Source organism: Dendrobates tinctorius, unplaced genomic scaffold, assembly GCF_039654945.1.
Source record: "Dendrobates tinctorius isolate UK_male_01 unplaced genomic scaffold, ASM3965494v1 ptg000377l, whole genome shotgun sequence".
Classification (NCBI taxonomy): domain Eukaryota; kingdom Metazoa; phylum Chordata; class Amphibia; order Anura; family Dendrobatidae; genus Dendrobates; species Dendrobates tinctorius.
The window spans coordinates 2,312,208-2,331,277 of NW_027362043.1; positions in this window are offsets into that span (position 1 = coordinate 2,312,208).

Sequence of the window (19,070 nt, forward strand, 5' to 3'; positions counted from 1 at the left end):
GGTCCTGTCTGCCCTGCATTGAGAAAAAGAAGGTAGGACCTCTCCCAGCCCCTATTCATCAGCCACATCTTCATTCGCCTCATATGGGGACAGAACACAGTCTTTTCATGAAAATGTCGGATCAACAAGTCATTGATGTGATGTTTACTGGGAATGATGAGGGAATTTCTCTCTGAAACTCCTAACTCGGTTTGGTTTAATCAACCACCGACCCTCAGCAAATCAAAGCTGTCCATAACTGAATTCAAATTGGCAATACAGCTTTTCATTGGGATCTGCTGTTTGCGGTACAAGCACTCCCATTCAGTATTAAATTCGCTCTGCTGGACATAACCTATTTTAAAGAGATTTGCAGTGAGTTTCTTCCAACTGCAGAAGCGTTCAAATCCCTTGTGACTAATGCTGGCGGTTCATTTAGTGATTGTGACCAGGGCACTGACCTCAGAGTGGATTTCTGGATCATTATCCAGATCCTGGATGCTGAAAGCATCCTGAACACGTCTACTCATTTTCTGTTCCAGCAGAAACTTTGAACCTTGGGTCTTCTTAAGTTCATATGGGGGCAGGGTGGCAGCTCATATGGGGGCAGGATGGGAGCTCATATGAGGGCAGGATGGGAGAACATGGATGGAGCCAAGAATGAGACACAAGGGGGCCAGGATGGGGAATATCATTACTGTAGTGGCTAATTAAGGGATATTACTGCAGTGATGTATTTTATTTTTGGAGGATACTGTTTACAATGAAGGGGGTCCTGTTACTGTGCAGAGCGACACTATGTCGCCTTTTTTTCTTCATCTGGTGTAGTGTAGAAGTCAGGAAAAATTAAGTATTGTGCTCTGCTCTAGATAACTGTGTTATTTCCTGCAGAGTCGAGTCCTGGCTTGTAGAAGTGATGGAGGTCTGTGCTGGATGAAGATGAAAAGTTAAGATGGAGGACTTCATCTCAAGACGTCACTGGTGAGTCAGTGTATTACATGTACACACACAGTATACACTGTATATTATATACAGAGCTCCTGTGTACAATGTCACCAGTGATCACTGTATTACCTGTCCACTGACACTTTATACAGAGCTCCTGTGTATAATGTTACCGGAGATCACTGTATTATCTGTACATGGACACTGTATACTAAGTACCGAACTCTTGGGTATAATGGCACTTATGATGATAATAGTATTGTGTTTTTTTATTGATGATCAGTATTGTAGTAATTGGTCACTATGTGGTGGTAATTAGTGATGAGCGAGTATACTCGTTGCTCGGGTTTTTCCGAGCATGCTCCGGTGTCCTCCGAGTATTTTGACGTGCTCAGAGATTTCGTTTTCGTTGTCTCATATTCATGATTTGCGACTGCTAGACAGCTTGAATACATGTGTGGAATGCCTGTTTGATAGAGAATTCCCACATGTATTCAGCCTGTCTACAAGTCACAAATCATGCAGATGAGACGACGAAAACTAAATCTCCGAGCACGCTAAAATACTCGGAGGACACCCGCGCATGCTCGGGGAAATTCGAGCAACGAGTATGCTCGCTCATCACTAGTGGTAATATGTTATCTGGACATGGTGTGATGGTATTTGTTAATTGTATGTGCTATTATTCCGTCACTGTGGTGGTAACATGTGGTTTGGTCATGGTCGGTGGTATTTGTCGCTTGTATGTGATATTATTGGTTATTTTAAAAACTGAAAAATAAATAAAAATATATCTAAATTGTATTGGATATTTTTACAAATGTGTAATAATGTACTGTAGAATAAAGCCCGGCCAAAAGAATCTACAAAAGCTGCTGGCTATGTATATCATCTGGTGATGGGTACTGTTAATGTGTGATTGATGAGGATGTGGTGCAGAAGTGGAGTTTTTCCAAAAAAGGGCGATGGGACTGTGGAAGGGTCGTGGGATGGAGGCTGAGCTGGGGTGGAGCCTGGGTGGAGTTTCAAGGGGGCCCCGAAAGTGTTGCCAGTATGGGGCCCTGAAATTCCTAGTGGCAGCCCTGCGCTGAGAGGTAATGATTGATTGCCTTCAGCCCAAGATCATGAGATATGTTAGTACATAATGCATTAACCCATTACCTACAATGGGCGTAATATTCCATCCATGTGACCCTGGACCTAATTCCCATGGACGGAATATTACGTCATAGCGATCAGCGGCGCCCACAAGGTGAGCGCCGCTGATCGCGGCCAGGTGTCAGCTGATTATCACAGCTGACACCCGGCACAATGTGTCAGGGGCAGTCACGGACCACCCCCGACACGTTAACCCCTTGCACACCGCAATCAAACACGATCGTGGTGTACTGGGGGCTAAAGGGAAGCATCGGCAGGGAGGGGGCTCCTTCCATGATTCCCTGAGCCCCCCACAGTAGCGCAATGTACAGCGCTGCTGTGGGGGGCTCTTTGCCTGCAGGTCCCCGGATCCAAGATGGCGACGGGGCCTTCGGGGGCCTGCAGGGAGCTGGCTTCCTCATGCCTGCAAAGCGCAGGCAAGGAGGAAGCCTGCAGCACTGCCTGTGACAGATTGCTGATCTGTCACAGTGATCTGTGATGTGACAGATCAGCGATCTGTCACAGGACAGTGATGTCCCACCTGGGACAATGTAATAAAGTTAAAAAAAGTGTAAAAACAATTTTAAAAAAATCGCTAAATAAATTAAAAAAAAAAAAATATTCCCTAATAAATTAATTTTTTGGAAATAAAAAACAATAAAAGTACACATATTTGGTATTGCCGCGTCCGTAACGACCCGCCCTATAAAACTGTCCCATTAGTTAACCCCTTTAGCGAACCTCTTAAAAAATAAAAAACGAAGCAAAAAATAATGATTTATTATCATACCGCCGAACAAAAAGTGAAATAACGCGCGATCAAAAAGACGCATATAAATATCCATGGTACCGCTGAAAACGTCATCTTGTCCCGCAAAAAACGAGCTGCGATACAGCATCATCAGCAAAAAAATAAAAAAGTTATAACTCGCAGAATAAAGCGATGCAAAAATAATTATTTTTTATATAAAATTGTTTTCATTGCATAAAAGCGCCAAAACATAAAAAAACACATAAATGAGGTATCGCTGTAACCATAATGACCAGAAGAATAAAACTGCTTTATCAATTTTACCGCAGGCGGAACGGTGTAAACGCACCCCCCAAAAGAAATTCATGAAACGCTGGTTTATGTTCATTCTGCGTCCTAAAAATCGGAATAAAAAGTGATCAAAAGATGTCACGTGCCCGAAAATGATACCAATAAAAACGTCAACTCATCCCGCAAAAAATAAGACCTCACATGACTCGGTGGATCAAAATATGGAAAAATTATAGCTCTCAATATGTGGTGATGAAAAACTATTTTTACAATAAAAAGCGTATTTTAGCCTATGACAGCTGCCAAATATAAATAGTAAATCAAACCCCCCGTTATCACCCCCTTAGTAAGGGACAAATAATAAAATTAAAAGAAAATGTATTTATTTCCATTTTCCCATTAGGGTTAGGGCTAGGGTTAGGGCTAGGGCTAGGGTTGGGGCTGAGATTAGGGTTAGGGGTGTGTTGGGTTTAGGGTTGGAGTTATAATTGGGGGGTTTCCACTGTTTGGGCACATCAGGTGCTCTCCAAATGCAACATGGCGTCTGATCTCAATTCCAGCCAATTCTGAGTTGAAAAAGTCAAATGGTGCTCCTTCCCTTCCAAGCTCTGCCATGCGCCCAGTGTTTTACCCCCACATATAGGGTATCAGCCTACTTAGGACAAATTGCAAAACAACTTTTGGGGTCCAATTTCTCCTGTTACTCTTAGGAAAATAAAAAATTGGGGGCAAAAATATCATTTTTGTGGAAAAAAATGATTTTTTTATTTTCACGCCCGGGCGTTATAAACTTCTGTGAAGCACTTGGGGGTTCAAAGTGCTCACCACACATCTAGATAAGTTCCATGGGGGGTCTAATTTCCAAAATGGGGTCACTTGTGGGGAGTTTCAATAGTTTAGGTACATCAGGGGCTCTCCAAACGCACATGACACCCACAGACCATTCCATCAAAGTCTGCATTCCAAAACGTCACTACTTCCCTTCCGAGCCCCAACGTGTGCCCATACAGTAGTTTTCTCCAACATATGGGGTGTCAGCGTACTCAAGACAAATTGGACAACAACTTTTGAGGTCCAATTTCTCCTGTTACCCTTGGGAAAATTAAAAAAATGGGGACTAAAAGATCATGTTTGTTGAAAAAATACGATTTTTTTATTTTCACACCCGGTCGTTCTAAACTTCTGTGAAGCACTGGGGGGTTCAAAGTGCTCACCACACATCTAGATAAGTTCCTTGGGGGGTCTAGTTTCCAAAATGGGGTCACTTGTGGGGGGTTTCCACTGTTTAAGTACATCAGGGGTTCTCCTAAAACAACATGACACCCGCGGACCACTCCATCAATGTCTGCATTCCAAAACGTCACTACTTCCCTTCCGAGCCCCGACGTGTACCCATACAGTAGTTTTCTCCCACATATGGGGTATCAGCGTACTCAGGACAAATTGGACAACAACTTTTGGGGTCCAATTTCTCCTTGTACACTTGGGAAAATGAAAAAATTGGTGACTAACAGATCATGTTTGTGGAAAAAATACGATTTTTTTATTTTCATGCCCGGGCATTATAAACTTCTGTGAAGCCCTTGGGGATTCAAAGTGCTCACCACACATCTAGATAAGTTCCTTGGGGGGTCTAGTTTCCAAAATGGGGTCATTTGTGGGGGGTTTCCACTGTTTTGGTACATCAGGGGTTTTCCAATCGCGACATGGTGTCCGATCTCAATTCCAGCCAAAAACGTCAAATGGCGCTGCTTCCCTTCTGAGCTCTGCCATGCGCCCAAATAGTTGTATACACCCACATATGGGGTATCAGCGTACTCAGGACAAATTGCACAAAAACTTTTAGGGTCCTGTTACCCTTGGAAAAATAAAAATTGGGGATGAAAGGATCATTTTTGTGGAAAAAATATGATTTTTTAATTGTACCGCTGTACGTTATAAACTTCTGTGAAGCCCTTGTGGGCTCAAAGTTTTCTCCATATATCTAGATAAGTTCCTTGGGGGGTCTACTTTCCAAAATGGGGTCACTTGTGGGGGGTTTCCACTGTTTAGGTACATCAGGGGCTCTCCAAACGTGACATGGCATCCGATCTGAATTCCAGCCAATTTTGCATTGAAAAAGTCAAACAGCGCTCCTTCCATTCTGAGCTCTGCCATGCGCCGAAACAGTCTCCCCCCCCCACATATCAGGCATCAGCGTACTCAGGACAAATTGCACAATAACTTTTCCAGTCCAATTTCTCCTGTTACCCTTGGTAAAATAAAAAAAATTGAACCTGAAGTATTTTTTTTGTGAAAAACGTTAAATGTTCATTTTTTTTAAATATTCAAAAAAATTCCTTTGACGCACCTGAAGGGTTAATAAACTTTTTGAATGTGGTTTTGAGCACCTTAAGGGGTGCAGTTTTTAGAATGGTGTCACTTTTGGGTATTTTCTATCATATAGACCCCTCAAAGTGGCTTCAAATGTGATGTGGTCCGTAAAAATAAAATGGTGTTGCAAACATGAGAAATCGCTGGTCAACTTTTAACCCTTATAACTTCCTAACAAAAAAAAATTTTGGTTCCAAAATTGTGCTGATGTAAAGTAAACATGTGGGAAATGTTATTTATTAAGTTTTTTTGTGCCGTATCTCTGTGATTTAAGGGCATAAAAATTAAAAGTTGGAAAATTGCAAAATTTTAAACATTTTCACCAAATTTCCATTTTTTTCACAAATAAACGCAAGTTATTTTAATGAAATTTTACCACTAACATAAAGTACAATATGTCACAAGAAAACAATGTCAGAATCACCGGGATCCATGGAAGCGTTTCAGAGTTATTACCTCATAAAGGGACAGTGGTCAGAATTGTAAAAATTGGCCCAGGAGTTAACGTGCAAACCACCCTTGGTAGTGAAGTGGTTAAAGACCAATGTTAGAAGAATGCAATTAGGGATACATGGTAATGCTTGAAGGTGATCAATAAGTTGAGAAGAATCTCTCAGGTAGGAGTCCAAATTCAAAACATATTTCTGTAAAAAGGTCAATATAATGTTATAAATTACAGGTGATAGAATCTATACCGGAAATTATAGGACGACCAGGAGGATTAAGTGGATCCTTGTGAATTTTTGGTAAAAAATAAAAAAGGGGACTTTGAAACGAGAAATATTTAAAAAGTTGAACTCCTTTTTATTAGGATCGTGCTTCTTTTATGAGTGTGTTATCTAATATATAAAGCTCAAAGTGTCTATGTATGAATTTATGTATGTATGTGTGTATGTCTGTGTGTGTGTGTGTGTATGTCCAGGATAGGCATCCGCACCGTCGCAGCTACAGCCACAGCCACAAAATTTGGCACAGTCACACGTCTGGACCCCGAGAGCGTCCTACGCTATGTTGTGAGGTGAAATTTTTACCCTGCGCGTTCCAATTCACCAAACAATTTTGCCCCTATCTACATACTGGGGAAAAAGTGTGTGCGCTTCAAGCCCCGCCCCTCTTTATGATGTCATAATGCCCCTATTTGCATAATGTGGAAACAGTGTATGCGTATCAAGCCCCGCCCCTCATTATGATGTCATAGTGGTTGACTATGGGATGGAGGATGTGTGATGGGTATATGGGCACTGGACTATGGGATGGCAGATATGTATGACGGGTATATGGGCACGGGCCTATGGGATGGTGGATGTGTGATGGGTATCTGGGCACTGGACTGTGGGATGGAGGATATGTATGACGGGTATATGGGCACGGGCCTATGGGATGGTGGATATGTATGACGGGTATATGGGCACGGGACTATGGGATGGAGGATGTGTGATGGGTATCTGGGCACTAGACTATGGGATGGAGGATATGTATGACGGGTATATGGGCACTGGACTATGGGATGGAGGATATGTATGACGGGTAAATGGGCACGGGACTATGGGATGGAGCATGTGTGATGGGTATATGGGCACGGGACTATGGGATGGAGGATATGTATGATGGGTATATGGGCACAGGACTATGGGATGGAACATGTGTGATGGGTAAATGGGCACGGGACTATGAGATGAACGATGTGTGATGGGTATATGGGCACTCGACTATGGGATGGCGAATATGTATGATGGGTATATGGGCATGGGACTATGGGATGGAGAATATGTATGATGGGTATATGGGCATGGGAGCATGGGATGGTGGATATGTATGATGGGTATATGGGCACGGGTCTATGGGTTGGAGGATATGTATGATGGGTATATGGGTACGGGCCTATGGGATGGTGGATATGTATGATGGGTATATGGGCACGGGACTATGGGATGGAGGATATGTATGACGGGTATATGGGCATGGGACTATGGGATGGAGGATGTGTGATGGGTATATGGCCATGGGACTATGGGATGGAGGATGTGTGATGGATATATAGGCACTCGACTATGGGATGGAGGATATGTATGATGGGTATATGGGCACGGGCCTACGGGATGGAGGATGTGTGATGGGTATATGGGCACGGGCCTATGGGATGGAGGATATGTATGATGGGTATATGGGCACGGGCTTATGGGATGGTGGATATGTATGATGGGTATATGGGCACGGGACTATGGGATGGAGGATAATTATAATTTGTTATAACTAACCACAGTTAATTACTATGCCCGGGCAGCGCCGGGCTCTTCAGCTAGTGTTCTATAAAGATTGAAGTGGATGTGTCCTGTTTCAATCTTTCATAATATTTTTGATCCCCAAAAAATCTGAACCCCTCATTAATATACCAACCCCTATTCATAACTACCCCCCACCTTTGTCAGCATTAGAGTTGAGCGACTTTGGTCGGATCGGGTTTCATGAAACAAAATTTGTTTCAGATGAAACTCGTCCGACTAGAGCAAAAAAAGTCAGAGTTTCGTCCGAAACCCAACCCCAATGCAAGTCAATGGGGAATAGGTTTCGGACGAAACTCCGACTTTTTTTGCCCTAGTCGGATGAGTTTCATCTGAAACAAATTTTGTTTCATGAAACCCGATCCGACCAAAGTCGCTCAACTCTAGTCAGCATTTTTAATAATAATAATATCTTTATTGTCCCTAAGTGATTTAATAGCTGCTTTTTCACCAATACTTAAATTACAATTTTTCTTTTTAATTGAGGATAATGACCGAACCTCATTGAGGATAAGGTGTTGAAAGGTTTCAATGTGTGAGCCTTTGTGGTGATGGGGATAAAATTGGTTGGCTGAAGTTTTTGGATTAACATGCAGAAAAACATCCTCTGTGTTATTAGAGGAACTGGGAATTGTAGTGACAGCCTTATTCTTTTCCTCTATCAAAAAGTGTCATTGTAAGGTAAGTTTCCATATAAAATCATTTAAAGCAAGGAATAAATTGAAAGCATTAAGTGGGGAATTAGAACAAAAAGAAAGACCATGTTCCAGAAGAGATTTTTCATCATTGGTAAGGACATGGTCAGACAAATTAAAAATGCTGGAACAAATGTTAGAAAAGTTTAAATTGACTCTGATAACCCCAAAAAGGCCATTTGCACCACCGGCCATGCCCACATCAGCAGGGGTAGCAAAACTACCAGCCTTACCACCACCAGCATAATCAGGCACATGGCAGCAAAGCACCCGACTTTGTTGGTTGAACACTAGGCTCCATGAACAGTGTCTGCACGTGATACCACTGCTTCTTCCGCTGTTGTGCATGCAACCCAATCCCCTGTCCATGGTGCATGCAAAGAAGCCTCCTGCCCTGCATCTGTAGTTGTACACAAACTCAACTAGCACCATTAACAATCATGTCCACATCCTTGTACCAACGCAGCGTTCAGTTATCCATACCATAGTCCTTGGAACGCAAGCGGAAATACGTAGCCAGCGCCACAGTACTAAATTCACACATTTCTTATCTGCTTGCGCTCGAAATGTGGCATTTTTGGCTCGTTGGAGACGGAAGCTTTCCGCAACCTCATGACGGTGACCATAACAAGGTACTCGGTCCCCACCCGCCACTATTTCTCCTGGTCTGCCGTAACGACATTACACAAGCAAGCAAGTGTCCCACAGCATTACTCGGGCCCTCAACAATGCTGTTACAGGAAAAGTGCACCTAACAACGGACACGTGGACAAGTGCTTGTGAGCAGGGACAGTACATCTCGCTGACGGCATACTGAGTTAGCGTAGAAGAAGTCATGACCCAGTCGGACATTGGGAGACCATGTCACAGATGTATGGAGGAGACAGGTTGTGGAAGGTTTTGTATGTCATAGTTAGGGTTTTGAACTGTAGCCTATGGGCAATAGGAAGGCAGTGAAGGGCCTGGCAGAGAGGAGAGGCTGGGAAATAGCAGAGGGACAGTTGGATTACTTTGGCAGCAGAGTTTAGGATAGATTTGAATGGTGCAAGACTGTTAGAGGGAAGGACAGAGAGTAGAAGGTTGCAATAGTCGTGGCGGGAGATTATGAGTGCATGCCCAAACATTTTATACGTTTCTTGGAATATACGGATCCAGGAAATGTTTTTGAGTTGTAGTGGGCAGGAGGAGACAAGGGCTTGGATATGTAGCTTGAAAGAGAGGGCAGAGTCAAGGATCACCCCGAGGCCACGAACATGCAGGACTATTTGTCCCGATGTGCTTGTGGTCAGGGACGGTACATCTCACTGAGGGCACACTGGGTTAACATAGTGGAAGCCAGGACCCACTCCAGCCTTGGCATGGTGCACGTCCTCCCAACCCCGAGTATTGCGGGCCCTACATCAATCTGGGTTACCCCCATAGTCTACAGCTTATGCATCTCTTCCTCCTTTGCCTCCTCTTCAGCCTCCGTCTCCAAAAGTAGCACATCAGCCACAAGCTGGAAGTACTGCAGCACTGCCTCATCAAAGCGGCAACAGGCTGTGGTGAAGCTAATATGCTTAGGTGACAAACCGCACAATGATGAAGAGTTGTGGACAGCTCTGAAAGAGCAGGTAGATCTCTGGCTGAAACCGCTGAACCCACAGCCAGGCATAGTTGTGTGTGACAATGGCTGGAACCTGGTGGCTGCTCTGTGGCGAGGAGAGCTCACACACGTGCCATGCCTGGCTCATGTGCTTAACCTCATTGGTCAACGTTTTCTGAAATGTGACACGGAGTTGCCAGATCTGCTAGGAAAAGTACAACGCTCTGCGTACCCATTTTATAAAGTCACCTACAGCTTCATCTGCCCTTGACGTGCTTCAGCAGCGCTTGCAGCTTCTGGCTCACCGACTGGTTTGTGATGACCCCAGGCATTGGAACTCTACACTGCAGATGTTGGAAAGGATTTGTGAGCAGAAGAGGGCAGTTGGTGACTAGTCGACTAACATCAACAAGGTTGTCGGTATTCAGTTCTGATTTTACACATAACATTTCAGGGGTGGACATGGATGTCAGACATATGTACCATCCTCCAAAGAGAATGGCAATGACGCCATAATTAACATTTCCATCCTGCTTCTCTGTGTTCTAATATTAATATTTATAGTTATTTATATAGCGCAAACATATTTACAGTTTCAGTTTCAAACACAACAGTCCTAAGTAACAACGATAACAATAATACAATTTTAAACAAAAATAAAATGACCCTGCTCGTGACAGCTTACAATCTACAATAATAACAATAATACAATAATTATGCAGAAATAAAACGACTCTGCTCGTGACAGCTTACAATCTACAATGAGGTGGGGGAGATAAAAACTACAGGGGTGTATTTAAAATAATGTATTTACAATTATGTATTCACAATGATATTACTGAGGTTAGTCGAAAGTCGTGGAGGCCTGAGGACAAGGAGGAGGAGAGCATGGTCAGTCATCCTCTTGGTGAGGACACGGAAGTATTGACTGTTAGCAGTCTTGCACGCATGACTGAGTTTATGTTACGCTGCCTTTCCAGTCACCCTCGCGTTTTCAAAATTGTGGGTGACGGCCAATACTGATTGGTAGAGTTGAGTGAAACGGGTCGAAAAATTTGAAAAGTCGCCGACTTTTGGTAAAGTCGGGTTTCATGAAACGAAACCCGACCCTAGGGTGAGGTCGGCCACGAGCTCGGCGACTTTAGCGCCAAAGTCGCGTTTCAAAAGTTTGTTTTCCGCCCTTTTTCAGCCAATCAGGATCCACGGACACTGTGGTCAACGTGATGACATAGGCAGGGGTCACCACCATCTTTGAGAAGGGCATGCAAGTGATTGGCTTGCTTTGGGGGGCGTCACAGGGGGTATAAAAGGGCGTGCACGCCGACCGCCATGTTACTCATGCATTAGAATAGGGAGAGCTGCTGCTGATTCTGTAGGGAGAGCGTTAGGCAGGGAAGAAGACACCAAAAACTGCTTCTGCTGCTAGCGATTTTGCCTGTACAACACACCAGTCACTGTGTGTGCAGTGCAAGTGGAGGCTATATTTTGTTGGATCAGCTGTGTTGGTTGTTAGGCTGCCTTATAAGGCTTCCTGATAGCTGCATTGCTGTTTTCCCACTGCTCTGCAAACTGCTTTTTTAAAAGCAATCCAAATTTTTTTTTTGTCCTGGTGAGGTACTGAGCGTGCATTTTTTCACACCATACAACTGTGCACGCTCCTCTCTCAGTACCGTGTAATGGCTGTTATCACAGCCACAGCGAAGCTATCTGTGTGTCACTCTGTAAGAATAAGTCGAGGACATGTTCCGTTCTTACAGACCTACACCTTCTAGTTTTGTCTGCTTTTCAAACAGTTAAGTATATTTGCTGTTTGATCACATTCAAAACTATAGAGAGACAGCATGTGTCAGTCCGAATACTTAAAAAACACGGAGCGTGACAATTTTACGGACACCGGACAGCGGTGTACGTGCACGCTCCTTTCTCAGTACCGTGTAATGGCTGTTATCACGGCCACAGCGAAGCTATCTGTGTGTCACTCTGTAAGAATAAGTCGAGGACATGTTCCGTTCTTACAGACCTACACCTTCTAGTTTTGTCTGCTTTTCAAACAGTTAAGTATATTTGCTGTTTGATCACATTCAAAACTATAGAGAGACAGCGTGTGTCAGGCCGTATACTTAAAAAACACGGAGCTTGACAATTTTACTGACACCGGACAGCGGTGTACGTGCACGCTCCTCTCTCAGTACCGTGTAACGGCTGTTATCACGGCCACAGTGAAGCTATCTGCGCGTCACTCTGTAAGGATAAGTCGAGGACATGTTCCGTTCTTACAGACCTACACTCTAGGGAGATTCCTATTCTGCCCAATTCTATATACACCTTGTAGTTTGTCATACACTAGCCAATTTCTGCCTGTGACATAGCGGTGTGATATTCACTGGGCCTCACACAATCCAACAGTGTCCACAAGTGTGTTCAGAAATTCTACATCTCCCCTGTCCTATAGTGACATTTTTCACACCTGCGACATTGAGCCTGTGACATAGCGGTGTGATATTAACTGGGCCTCACACAACAGTGTCCACAAGTGTGTTCAGAAATTCTACATCTCCCCTGTCCTACTGTGACATTTTTCACACATGCGACATTGAGCCTGTGACATAGCGGTGTGATATTAACTGGGCCTCACACAACAGTGTCCACAAGTGTGTTCAGAAATTCTACATCTCCCCTGTCCTATAGTGACATTTTTCACACCTGCGACATTGAGCCTGTGACATAGCGGTGTGATATTAACTGGGCCTCACACAACAGTGTCCACAAGTGTGTTCAGAAATTCTAAATCTCCCCTGTCCTATAATGACATTTTTCACACCTACGACATTGAGCCTGTGACATAGCGGTGTGATATTAACTGGGCCTCACACAACAGTGTCCACAAGTGTGTTCAGAAATTCTACATCTCCCCTGTCCTATAGTGACATTTTTCACACCTGCGACATTGAGCCTGTGACATAGCGGTGTGATATTAACTGGGCCTCACACAATCCAACAGTGTCTACAAGTGTGTTCAGAAATTCTACATCTCCCCTGTCCTATAGTGACATTTTTCACACCTACGACATTGAGCCTGTGACATAGCGGCGTGATATTAACTGGGCCTCACACAACAGTGTCCACAAGTGTGTTCAGAAATTCTAAATCTCCCCTGTCCTATAGTGACATTTTTCACACCTGCGACATTGAGCCTGTGACATAGCGGTGTGATATTAACTGGGCCTCACTCAACAGTGTCCACAAGTGTGTTAAGAAATTCTACATCTCCCCTGTCCTATAGTGACATTTTTCACACCTGCGAAATTGAGCCTGTGACATAGCGGTGTGATATTAACTGGGCCTCACACAATCCAACAGTGTCCACAAGTGTGTTCAGAAATTCTACATCTCCCCTGTCCTATAATGACATTTTTCACACCTGCGACATTGAGCCTGTGACATAGCGGTGTGATATTAACTGGGCCTCACACAACAGTGTCCACAAGTGTGTTCAGAAATTCTACATCTCCCCTGTCCTATAGTGACATTTTTCACACCTGCGACATTGAGCCTGTGACATAGCGGTGTGATATTAACTGGGCCTCACACAACAGTGTCCACAAGTGTGTTCAGAAATTCTACATCTCCCCTGTCCTATAGTGACATTTTTCACACCTGCGACATTGAGCCTGTGACATAGCGGTGTGATATTAACTGGGCCTCACACAACAGTGTCCACAAGTGTGTTCAGAAATTCTACATCTCCCCTGTCCTATTGTGACATTTTTCACACCTGCGACATTGAGCCTGTGACATAGCGGTGTGATATTAACTGGGCCTCACACAACAGTGTCCACAAGTGTGTTCAGAAATTCTAAATCTCCCCTGTCCTATATTGACATTTTTCACACCTGCGACATTGAGCCTGTGACATAGCGGTGTGATATTAACTGGGCCTCACACAACAGTGTCCACAAGTGTGTTCAGAAATTCTACATCTCCCCTGTCCTATAGTGACATTTTTCACACCTGCGACATTGAGCCTGTGACATAGCGGTGTGATATTAACTGGGCCTCACACAACAGTGTCCACATGTGTGTTCAGAAATTCTACATCTCCCCTGTCCTATAGTGACATTTTTCACACCTGCGACATTGAGCCTGTGACATAGTGGTGTGATATTAACTGGGCCTCACACAATCCAACAGTGTCCACAAGTGTGTTCAGAAATTCTAAATCTCCCCTGTCCTATATTGACATTTTTCACACCTGCGACATTGAGCCTGTGACATAGCGGTGTGATATTAACTGGGCCTCACACAACAGTGTCCACAAGTGTGTTCAGAAATTCTACATCTCCCCTGTCCTATAGTGACATTTTTCACACCTGCGACATTGAGCCTGTGACATAGCGGTGTGATATTAACTGGGCCTCACACAACAGTGTCCACAAGTGTGTTAAGAAATTCTACATCTCCCCTGCCCTATAGTGACATTTTTCACACCTGCGACATTGAGCCTGTGACATAGCGGTGTGATATTAACTGGGCCTCACACAATCCAACAGTGTCCACAAGTGTGTTCAGAAATTCTACATCTCCCCTGTCCTATAGTGACATTTTTCACACCTGCGACATTGAGCCTGTGACATAGCGGTGTTATATTAACTGGGCCTCACACAACAGTGTCCACAAGTGTGTTCAGAAATTCTACATCTACCCTGTCCTATAGTGACATTTTTCACACCTGTGACATTGAGCCTGTGACATAGCGGTGTGATATTAACTGGGCCTCACACAACAGTGTCCACAAGTGTGTTCAGAAATTCTACATCTCCCCTGTCCTATAGTGACATTTTTCACACCTGCGACATTGAGCCTGTGACATAGCGGTGTGATATTAACTGGGCCTCACACAATCCAACAGTGTCCACAAGTGTGTTAAGAAATTCTACATCTCCCCTGTCCTATAGTGACATTTTTCACACCTGCGACATTGAGCCTGTGACATAGCGGTGTGATATTAACTGGGCCTCACACAACAGTGTCTACAAGTGTGTTCAGAAATTCTACATCTCCCCTGTCCTATAGTGACATTTTTCACACCTGTGACATTGAGCCTGTGACATAGCGGTGTGATATTAACTGGGCCTCACACAACAGTGTCCACAAGTGTGTTCAGAAATTCTAAATCTCCCCTGTCCTATAGTGACATTTTTCACACCTGCGACATTGAGCCTGTGACATAGCGGTGTGATATTAACTGGGCCTCACACAACAGTGTCCACAAGTGTATTCAGAAATTCTACATCTCCCCTGTCCTATATACACCTTGTACCTTGTTTTACATTACTATATAGTTTGTGGGATTTTGTGTACATTTTTACCAAAAATGAGGAAGGCTGGTGGAAGAGGCCGTGGAATTGGGCGGCGGTTCCCAGCTGGTAATGATGGTGTTGGATCTGATGGTAGTGGCAAAATAGGACCGAATGCAGGAGGTGTTGAGCCTGCGTCATCGTCTGGCTCCACAAGGCCTCGAAGGCTTAGTTTTCTAGGAGTTGGCAAACCGCTTTTAAAGCCAGAGCATCAGGAAAAAGTTTTGGCTTACATTGCTGACTCAGCCTCCAGCTCTATCGCCTCCTCTTCTGAAGTTGTAAAAAATAAAAGCACTGAGTCGTCATTGGAGGGTCATGTTCATGAACCACACCTTTCCTTGTGTCCTTCTCCCCAACCAAGATTGAAGGATGACGCAGGCCATACAACTGATTACTCCATGGAGCTGTTTTCACATACCATGCCTGGGCTATCAAGTGAAATGGTGAATTACCTAGGCCAAGATGAATCTGACATGGAGTGCACTGATGCACAGCCACTGATAGATGATTCTGCTGGTACATTCAGTCAGAGCACTACATTGTCCTCGCAGTGTAATGAGCCAGATTCTGACCCTGATGAGACTCAGGTGCCCCTTCCCGCATACTATACCACCATACACGGTGACATAGAGGAAGGTGCACATGACATTGAAGAGGAGGTGATGGATGACCCAGTTGTTGACCCAGAATGGCATCCATTGGGGGAAGAGGGTGCTGCTTCCAATAGCTCAGATGAGGAGGAGGAGCATCCACAGCAGACATCGACATCGCAACAGCTGTTATCTGGCAGGCCCGGAGCACTCCAAAGACAGGTTCCAAAAATCAAAAGAGTTGCTGGACAGCTTGTCCAGACGGTCAAAATAGCACAGCATGCTAGGCCGCAAAATGTCTTCCAAAGTAGGAAGAGTGCAGTGTGGCACTTTTTTGAACAAAATCCTCATGATCAGGCCAAGGTTATCTGTAGGAAGTGCGCAAAGACCTTTAGCCGAGGGAAAAATCTGAAAAATGTGAATACCAGTTGCATGCTTAGACATTCAACCAGCAGGCACTTGCAAGCGTGGACACAACACCAAACCTCAAGTACCACATGTGCAACTGATCACAAAGAAGGTAGTCAGCAACGCTACATTGTTTCCCCCACTGTAAGCCCAGCGGTTAGCACAGCAGCAAATGTTGAGGTGTCATTGCAAGGCCAAAGCAGTCAGGGAATCCCACTGTTATATCAACGAAAGACTGATTCTAGGCCATCAGAAAGAACACCAACTCCATCACCATCATCAACCCTCTCTCAGTCCACCCTGTCCACCACTAGTTCCACCATATGCAGCTCTCAAGTCCAGCTCACCCTCCCAGAGACTATGAGGTCAAGAAAGTACTCAGTCTCTCATCCGCGTACACTGGGTTTGAACGCCCACATTGCCAAACTAATCTCGTTAGAGATGATGCCCTATCGGTTGGTGGAAAGCGCAGCTTTCTGCGAACTCATGGCCTATGCAGTACCACGCTATGACCTACCCAGTCGCCACTTCTTCTCTCGCAAAGCCATCCCAGCCCTCCACCATCATGTGAAAGACCGCATTGTCCATGCACTCAAGCAGTCAGTGAGTGGAAAGGTGCACCTCACAACAGATGCATGGTCCAGTCGGCATGGTCAGGGCCGTTACGTGTCCATCACTGTGCACTGGGTTAATGTGGTGGATGCAGGGTCCACAGGGGACAGCGGTGGTGGGACAGTGCTGCCTAGCCCACGGTATAGGAAACAGTTGGCTGTAGGCGTTCGACCCTCCTCCTCCTCCTCCTCCTCCAGAAGCAAAAGCTCGTCCACAGAGCGCAGTCGTACGAGCACTCCATCTGCAGCTGCCACTGTTGCACACAAGGTGTCCCCCTATCGAGCAGCTAGTGGAAAGCGTCAGCAGGCTGTGTTGCAGATGATGTGTTTGGGCAACAGACACACCGCGGAGGTGCTGGCCGAGTACTTTCAGCGACAAACTGAGTCATGGCTGGGCAGTATACATCTTGAGGCAGGCAAGGTTGTTAGTGATAACGGCCGTAATTTTGTGGCAGCCATAGCCCTTTCAAAAATCAGCCACATACCTTGCTTGGCTCACACTTTGAACCTGGTGGTGCAGTGCTTCCTCAACAATTATCCGGAGTTAACAGCCCTGCTCCAGAAGGTGCGAAGATTGTGCACACACATCCGCCAGTCGCCTGTACACTCCATTTGTTTGCAGAAGCTGCAGCGATAGCTCCACCTTCCCAACCACCGCCTCATTATCGACATTGCAACAAGGTGGAACTCCACCCTGCACATGGTTGAGCGGCTGTGCGAACAGAGGCAGGCAATAATGCATTTGTGGGAGGATACACGGCCAGGCACTTTGAGAGCAGACATGGAGTTGACAGGTGTGCAGTGGTCGAAGCTGAAAGACCTCTGTAAAGTCCTTCAGTGTTTTGAGGAATGCACACGGCTGGTAAGCGCAGACGACGCCATCCTAAGCATGAGCATCCCACTTATGCGTCTGCTCATGCAAACTTTGATGCACCTTAAGGAGCAGGCGTCTGCAGCCAATGTTGATGAGGAGGAAGAGGAGGAGGGAATCCTTGATGACATTCAGCCATTGTCTGCTCGGGGACCTATCCTGGACGAGGTGGAGGAAGAAGAGGAGGATGATGATGGGGATGATTACTTAGGGGAGGAGGATGCATCTCGTGGGGCAAGTGAAAATGTTGTCGTGGCAAGGTCTGGTACAGGGTTTGTGCGTGACTGGAGGGATGTGGATTTGCCAGAAAGTGCTCCTCCAACCAGCACTCGCAGTGCATCATTGACACCGGGAACATTGGCCCACATGGCAGATTATGCCTTACAGATCCTAAAAAGGGACCCCCGCATTGCCAAAATGATGAACGATGACGACTACTGGTTGGCCAGCATCCTGGATCCACGCTATAAAGGCAAATTACAAAACATCATGCCACACAAGAACTTGACCTAATATTGGCTAATAAACAAGCAACTCTGGTAAACCGGTTGGTTGAGGCATTCCCAGCACACAGCAGCGGTGATGGTTCTCACACGAGCCGTACGGGCCGGGGGCAGCTTGGCAGAGGTGTTCGTGGTGCACACAGCAGAAGTGGAGTTGGAGACAGGGGTTTCATGACAATGTTGTGGACTGATTTTTCAAGTACCGCTCACACAACTGGTAATACTGCATCGATGGAAAGTGACAGGAGACAGCAGTTGTCAACTATGGTTACAAACTGCTTTTCCTCCCATATCGATGTTCTCCCGCACAGGTCATTCCCCTTTGACTATTGGGCCGCTAAACTGGACACCCGGCCTGAATTGGCCCAATATGCCTTACAGGAGCTCGCTTGCCCAGCTGCAAGTGTGCTATCGGAAAGAGTCTTCAGTGCAGCTGGATCAATCCTGACAGAAAAAAGGACCCGTCTGTCAACCCAAAATGTGGATGATCTAACCTTCATTAAAATGAACCATGCATGGGTTTCCAAGGATTTTGTCCCACCTTCCCCTGATGACACATAGGGTGACAGAAAAATGGCTTGCTTTGGTCCTCCTCTTCCTGAGACTTGAACAATTTCGCCTTTTGCATCAGCTGAATGTCCAACATCAACATATGCCACTTTCTAAAACTCCCTAACTGTGCTGCCTCCCCC